The 8,634-nt window shown below is 36.6% G+C and overlaps 1 long non-coding RNA gene across 1 annotated transcript; it reads right to left on the bottom strand.

Moving 5' to 3' along the window:
• Positions 1-4,114: 4,114 nt before the first annotated feature.
• LOC124164178 lies at positions 4,115-5,518 on the bottom strand. Its single transcript, XR_006865977.1, has 2 exons — positions 4,581-5,518; positions 4,115-4,452 (listed from the first exon to the last, which is right to left on the bottom strand). It is a non-coding gene; the product is annotated as an uncharacterized LOC124164178 (long non-coding RNA).
• Positions 5,519-8,634: the final 3,116 nt, after the last annotated feature.

Here is an 8,634-nt window from a genome sequence, read left to right as displayed (position 1 = left end):
TCACTTTTAATTGGCTTCGTGCATTGATAATGCCCTTCGATGTTTCCAGCGATGTAATATTAAAATGATGATATTTTCGCGACATTTTCTATGATTAACTGCAAACGGTTGTTAGGACTACATGCTAGGCGAAGTTGATGGTGTACTTTCATTGAAGGTGGGTGGAATAGTGAAATTCTCTCGCGTTAACTTGAAACTGTACCAATTATTTGAAGATATACCGATCAGTGGTTGTCTCAGTTGGACGCATATTTTGAATGAGGTATGGGTGTTTGCTGAATTCTTTTCTGCTTACCAATATTTTAATTCTTAGAATGTTGAGCTAAGGCGTTATATACTATACTAGAGAAATGGACATTCAAGAATACCCACATCATCAAAACCAATGAATGAATGGCCACACAATGAAACATTTTGAATGTGAGAATGGATTTATATCAATAAATATCTCTTTGTTTGCTTCAAATGATGCCTCGACATATGTGAATACCTAACCCGAGTATCCATTCACCAATTTTGTAGTGAAAACGTCAATCTGTGATGCTGTGTAAATGAAATTTTATAACAATCCTGCATCCTCGAGAAAACCATGCTTTGCTGCAGATAATATGATTATGAAGGAAAGTATGTTTTAATTTTTTTACTGCCTTTCATGACGAGATCTTATATCATCATCATAAACATTCAAATGCATAGTCGAAAAACGAAGCAGAAACTCGGCTCTATATAGTTTCAAAATCATAGAAACATGTTAAACGCGATACGGCAAGAGTACATTAAGCAAATATTGAATAAAAACGCTTAAAATGCAATGCAAGGTATAGAAGCCAGCATTTTGCTGACCAAACGACATGAAAATCAAGTCTTTGCGTACGAAGGCTATTGACGCCAATGTAAACAGAATTTTGCTATCATATTCAAGTATCTAAGGAAAATTATGAAACATAAACGCATAAATAACCTAAGTACTTAACAATTAGCATGTGTACAAATGCAACATAAATTATGCTAATCTGTCCAACCACACTGTGTTGTAATTATCACACGACCGATAGAGTTAAACTTCAAAACATAAGTAATGGGTCATCTCCATCAATACCGACTCGATATATTTTCAGGGAAAAGACATATACTACGTGTCTGGTTATTTCTTGAAACACGCCACTCTGCTGCTGTGTTCTCACCAAAAAATTAGTTCCTATTCATTTCCGTAACGCAAATATCTTCATATTTCAACTTCAATAACAGCCGGTGCCGCCATATTTATTTATCCGTAAAGGACACTTTAGCCCTAAAGTGAGCTCCGGTTGGGCACTTTACGGTAAAGTGACGATTCGGCCATTTTTCCTCTAAAGTGGCGTTTATGAAACGGAAAAAGCAGACTTTAGCCCGGCTAAAGTATACTTTAGCCTAAAGTGCCGTCTATGAATCGCACCCTTAAAGGTTGTCAGGCCATCGTATAAAGATAGGACTGATGTGCACCACAGGGGAAATGGGGTGTTTGAGGGAAAGTCAAACACAAAGTTGCCCACAGAATGTGCAGTTCTATGTTGCTATTTCCCCAGTTGTTGGAATTTCGTCTATATTATCGCTACTAAATTGAAACATTAATAGTCTGGCTTCCTCAGAGCTTCCTGTCGCCCTCCAGGCAAGGTATTGTTAAGTTGAAAGTATCATCGACAGCTTCGAGGTGGAAATAAGTTCACTAAAGGGAAGGTTAGGGTTGCGATATTAACCTCGCCTCAATCAACACACTAAAGTATTTGCGACCACGTTTATTGCGATGGTAAGCGATACACTTGTTTAATGTCTCTCACGCGAGATAGTCCTTCTCTATTCTCCTCTCGTAAGCGTCTCTCTCCCGCGGCGCCTTGCTGGCGCTATCTTCCGCGTACCCTGGCGGCAGCGGCAGGGACCTCAGGGTCCCAGGGCAATGACCTCAACCAGGTGCTGACCTTGGTGACGGCGCTCGTAATGAAGAGCTCCACCACATTCACCATAAGACTCTCTACCGGACTGCCAAAAGAATACACATTTCACATGAGTATACGCTTTCGCCAATATTATACGCAAGTCTCACTTTGTTATGAACTATAAAACATTTCAGATGCACATCAGCTACCTTTCCATTTCTCGGCATCGACTTTCCGCGCCGAAGAAGTCTAGTTTCACCAAAATACCCAGTTATCATGATGGAATCAGTAACAGGAAGCTTGCTAGGATCAGCCTAAGAATAACCATATTCCTTCATCTTTACGCAATCTATCGCTTTCAATGGAGGAGAAATAGATCAAATAATAGCCCTGAAGTCACAATGGACAACTCCGATACGTCTGCACTTCAATAAATGAATCATAACCACGCCGTCGCTTGTATTCAAGTATGCAACCTCTACTATGGCCGTGCCGCCGTGCCTCCTCGTACTGAACTATGACGTCACTTTTCTACCAGCCAATCATCGGGCGTTTTCGCTTCTCACTTGCATTTGAAAATTCTCGTGAACTTTGATGCATTAAATATCGCAAACCACGTCATAAAATAATAAAAAAACTTTCACAGAGGTATGCAAACATATATTTTTATATAATTTTGGGGCTATTGATTATATCTGAAATATATGCAAGTTCCCTATTATGTATATTATGGACACAAAAATAAACTTTGTTGTATTCCACACGGTATGCATTAAAAACCCAACCGGTTTCCACCTTTTCAGGTCGTTATCTTAATCGTAAACCTCTAGATAAGGACCTGAAAAGATCGAAACCGGTTGAGTTTTTTCATTAGTATTGTATGGAATACTAAAAGGTTTAGTTTTAAATTTATAATATCACCATACCACGAAGTGAATTCACAAAACATTATTTCAAATATATATATACGTTCGTGATCGTCTATTTCATCGCCTGGTGTGGCCCTAAAGGTAAATATGAGCAAATATTTGTCTCAGTGATAGGCGATGGAAGCTCTCAACTAGGAAATCCGTAATAATCAGTTGATCTTAAATAGAAAGGAAGCAATCTTTAGAATCGCAATACCAGGAGGGATGTTTTGGAAATAATAAAAGATTTACTTAAGGTATCGAGGCCGAATTTTACGCTTTATGGAAGGCATACAATGCGAGCGAGCAGCTGGAGAAATGACCAATATGAACTGACGATTGTACCTGTGAAACACTACAGCTGCCCGTTTCTATTACTATGATTATAGGATAAGGACCTTATTTTAGAAACTGCTAGATTAGGAGAGAAAAATGTGATTTAAATGCACGCTTCCCAGGGAGAACACTAAGGTCAAAAAGACGTCTTCTAGACGTCATTTAGATGGTCGAAATAACGTCTTAATCCCAGGTCAAAAAAACCTATTTCCTTCCCTCTACCATGACCTATCCACGACGTCTTGTGGTTCGTCAAAAAGACGTCTTCTAGACGTCGTTTAGATGGTCGAAATAACGTCTTAATCCCAGGTCAAAAAAACCTATTTCCTTCCCTCCACCATGACCTATCCACGACGTCTTGTGGTTCGTCAAAAAGACGTCTTCTAGACGTCATTTAGATGGTCGAAATAACGTCTTAATCCCAGGTCAAAAAAACCTATTTCCTTCCCTCCACCATGACCTATCCACGACGTCTTGTGGTTCGTCAAAAAGACGTCTTCTAGACGTCGTTTAGATGGTCGAAATAACGTCTTAATCCCAGGTCAAAAAAACCTATTTCCTTCCCTCCACCATGACCTATCCACGACGTCTTGTGGTTCGTCAAAAAGACGTCTTTTAGGCGTCATTTAGATGGTCAAAAAAACCTCTTTATCACAGGTCAATAAAACCTATTTCCTTCCCTCCACCATGACCTATCCACGACGTCTTGTGGTTCGTCAAAAAGGCATCTTTAAGGCGTCATTTAGATGGTCAAAAAACCTCTCGATCCCGGGATAACAATACCTTTTTCCTTCCCTCCACCATGACCCAATCGCGACCTTTTCTTTTTGATCAAAAATACGACATTTTGATGGTTAAAATATTTTGAAAAATGCAACAAGAAGACATATTTTCTTCCCTCCACCAAGATTCAAGGAAAACCTTTTGGGAGATAAAAATAGGAGATAAAACACGAAATGAATGAAGTAATTTTTTAATTATATAACCAACAGAAAACTAAACAAAGATTAATGTCCGAGAAACGGAAAGTATAACAAAATGTAGAAAACTCCCACAGAGCACAAATATTGACAAAATGTCTATGTAATATCTTATACGTCTTTTGCTAATATGTAGAATATATCTTTAATAACTTGAAGACACCTTCTAAACATAATGTAGATATCTTAGCTGTCTCAAAGGCATCTGCAGCATTATCAATGAATGCATTCATGTTGATTCAATGTCTTGCAGTATAGGCCTTGACGTATTTTCAATGCAAGTTTTGCCAATGTATTTTAACACCTTCATTAGGGCTATGAATAAATATGAGTACATAATTATGAAACATAAAAGTTTATGACGATATTATTCATAATATTAAAATAAAAAAAGAATTGTTGTTCATTAACAAAAAAGAAGAGACTAGAATTTTGATACATACCTGTTATTCCATTGAATTGGATTTGTTTATTGATGGTAACTAAGTTAATTCAGTACATAGTTACGTAACTATGTACTGAATTAACTTAGTTACCATCAAAATTGATACGTACTTATCAATTTTGATTAAGTAATATAATTATACATTTTGCTTAAATTGTTGATGACTGCTCTTTCCTTACAACTATTTTTGTTTTTCAAATATATATAATTTGTTTAAATAATCTTTGTTTAAACTTATATTTGGTGGTGCCCAGACCATATCTAAACACATAGGTTCAAGACAATTGGGAATAGAACAAGTATGTGGCAATAACACGAACGATCTATGGAAACTTCTCAAACCGCCATCTTTATTCGGCGTACCACTTGTACCACCTTAACCAAATTACATATTCATACATAACCAATGACACACCTCCCTCCGAAATCTTTCACACCTTTAGATTTCTTTTTTAACAGTACAATATAATTACAGGATGAACAATTATAGATTAATTCTTTGCACTGGTTTAACCATTCTTCCACTCCTAGTAAGTACAACATTCTTATTAGTTGCTCCACTCTCATGAGCCATACAGTTAACATTTTCATGCATTTTTCCACTAACATTTGGTACATTGACATGTTCAGGAATTATAAAATTTTCCTTTACAGTATCACTCCCCATATGGTTTAAGTTAGAAACATCTTCATACAATGGAAATAGACATCTCTCATCACTTGAGGTTTTTGACTTTTTCAATTGATAACTATTACGTCTAACCACTGATCCAGTTCTATCTACCTTAATCCAATATGATTTTGGTTCATCTGCCTTTTTTGTGATAGTTGCTTTTTCCCAACAATTGTCTTTTGAACTTCTAACCACTACCTTCTCCCCCTTAAAAAATTCCTCCTCCTTCCTATGAGCTTGCTTGTTATACCATCCTTCCATCTTACTTTCTCTTGCACACAGTTTTTCATACACATCCATTTGTATTTCGGGTTCTAACTGGCATAGAGATATTGGCAACCTAGACCTCATAATGCGACTATTTAGTACTTGAGATGGTGAGGCTCCTAAGCTAATGATTGGACTGTTATTATACTCCATTAGAGCTTCATGAAAATTAGAACCATCTTCAAAACACTTTTTTAACAACTTTTTGCCAACACTTACTCCTTGCTCAGCTCTACCATTACTTTGATGATAATGAGGGGTACTTGTTCTAAGAGTAATATCTCTTTCTTGGAAATAACTTTGACACAATTGTGACATGAAAGGTATATTGTCAGCTATAACAGTCTTTGGAAAACCTGTCCATTTGAATATTTGTTGCATAGCATTTATTACTGAATGTGCTGACTTATCTGGGATAATAGATACTTCTAACCATTGTGAAAAATAATCAACAATGACTAAAAAAGACTTGTTCCCAAATTGAAATAAATCTGCTCCTACCTTTTCAAATCTAAATTTAGGCACAGAGTGAGGGGTCAATTTCTCTTTGGTTTTAAATGGCCTAAACTTTTCACAGGGTCTGCATTTCTGAATATACTCAGCAATCTGACTTGACATGCCAGGCCACCAAAATAATTGGTTTGCTTTGGCAATACTTTTATTTACCCCTGTATGTCCCTTGTGTACAATATCCAATACATATTGCCTCATTGATTTAGGAACAATGATTTTATCACCAAGATAGAGCATTCCTGCTTCTACAAATATATCACATTGTTTGTTGTAATAAGGTTTACACTCATTACCAACCTTCTCATTTTTGGGCCAACCCTCCCGGCAATATTTAGAGATCAACATTAACGTTGGATCTTTGGACGTAGCTAGTCGAAATGAACGTTGACGTTCATCTGACATTGGAAGGTGTTTGCTAATTGAATGAACCATTTCAAACATTTCAGGGTCAATTTCAGGTTTGTCATGAGTAGCTCGTGATAACATATCTGCAAAGTGCAAATATTTACCCGGAACATAGGTTAATTCAAGATCATATTTCAGTAACTTCAGCCTGAGTCTTTGTAACCTTACTGAACCGATCTTACAAATTGGTTTTTTCATCACAGATAACAAAGGTTTATGATCTGTTTGAACCGTAACATGTAGACCATAAATGAATTCATGGAATTTCTTTACTCCATAATAAATACTAAGTAATTCCTTTTCACATTGACTGTAATTCACTTCACAGTCACTCATTGTTCTTGAAACACATGCTACTAATTTATTCTCATTTCCACATTTAATAAAGAGACAACATCCTAGTCCATCCTTAGATGCATCACATTGCATAATAGGGTTGTTCACCATATTTTTTTTATTTAAGAAATCGAAAGATCGTGCTTCAGAAGGAGCAATGACAATAATATTATGCTATTTTCTTCATTGTACATGTTTAGAGAAGGCTTTAAACAGTGACAAATTTTACGTTACGCCAAAAAGCCCTACTTCCATCTTGAATTGGTGTGTGACGTCACAAGCCTGTAGATGCCCTACTGCAGTGTTTGAAGTTGCTCAGCAGGGTTATTCCACTTTTTTTTAAAGATCTCCAGCGTCTGCCGCCAGATCAGTGTTTAAAGAAAATCCAAATTTATCCTTTAATAAGAGTAATAATAAGCAAAATTACCTTTACTTGTACATATTTATTGCTCATCATATCACAAATAGCACTACAACGCACACATTTCACGAGCTGTCTTTTTGATACGTATAATCAGTATATTCCAAATCAACTGATTCAATAAAAATCTTGGCTCACAATAAATATAAAACACTATTATGTAACACTAATAAAACATGACAATCGGTTTTCCAATCACTCTGCACACACAAAAGAATTTGCACTCCTTGAAGTTCGTAAGGATTCTCCACACCTCACTTACCACTCATCACTAACGACTTAGAATCAGTTTACGTTATTTTACATTGACATTACGAAGACAATGAAATGAATAGGCTGAAACAAATTATTAAACTAGCTAAACCAGTTATTGTAACATCAAAAAACTTAGAATTTCACTTTCACTATTACCGTAACCAAAATATGACCAAAACAAACAACAGCGCAACGAAATTCGTGAAATGTAAACACTGACGAATGCTCCAAATGAATTGGCAATAGGTAATAAAATCAAACAGAACTTAGAGGCGAACAAACGAATGAAAATTAATATACGTTCGATGTATCCTCTAAGTACAACTAGCTCAAATATGAAACATATCCTTCGCAATAGTTAGATACCTTAGATCGAAATGTATAGGGTTGATTGAACCAGCATGGAAGAAATAAATAATTTCGTCGAAGATGTTACATTCACAGCTCACTTCACTTGTCGCTTCACTCTTTACTTCATCGTCTATATGCAATCAATTCACTCAGGGGTACATTAAGGGCACAAATTTTGTTCACTTGCACTAGCGGCAAAATGAAAGTTCACTGCACGTAGGTAGTTTCCTTGCAAATGCAGCTATACAAAACTTTCAATTCCTGTCAACAATTACACTACATACGTTGCCTGCCTAACTTGAAGAATGGATTTTATGTCGCCTTGATCCATCCGGAAGCTTCATGCACAACATAGGCCATTTCAAAATAAGGAATAACCTTGGCAAATGTCCAGTCGGCATGCAGAGTGCTCAGCTTGGCCGCTTGGCATCGAGCGATCGAGGGTACAGGCCAGCCGTACAGGCTTGTTTCGTCATCACCTCTATTTCAAGATGGCCGACCGTTTTTGGCGGCGTTTAAAATTGTTCGAATTTTGATTGCTAATAACTCCATCATTACTTTTTCAACGCATCTGTCATTCATCCCGATCAAAATGAAATTACATCAGAAGTGATATACATTCGTTTTTTTAGACCGTTCTGATAGGCTTGAACAACCCTATTATTGGCTTACATGGATCAAAGGGAACTAAGGATGATGCTTGTGAAATTTTATCTTTAAGATTGTCAAGGACCTTATCATGATTAGGCAACCATTTAAATTCAACATTCTCCTTCAATAAATGAAATAATGGTCTCATGACCTGATTCATATCTGGTACATACCGTCTTA

This window comes from Ischnura elegans, chromosome 8 (genome assembly GCF_921293095.1).
Source record: "Ischnura elegans chromosome 8, ioIscEleg1.1, whole genome shotgun sequence".
Taxonomy (NCBI): Eukaryota; Metazoa; Arthropoda; class Insecta; order Odonata; family Coenagrionidae; genus Ischnura; species Ischnura elegans.
The sequence above is the reverse complement of the archived record's forward strand: the minus strand, read 5'-3'. Positions and strand labels throughout refer to the sequence as shown.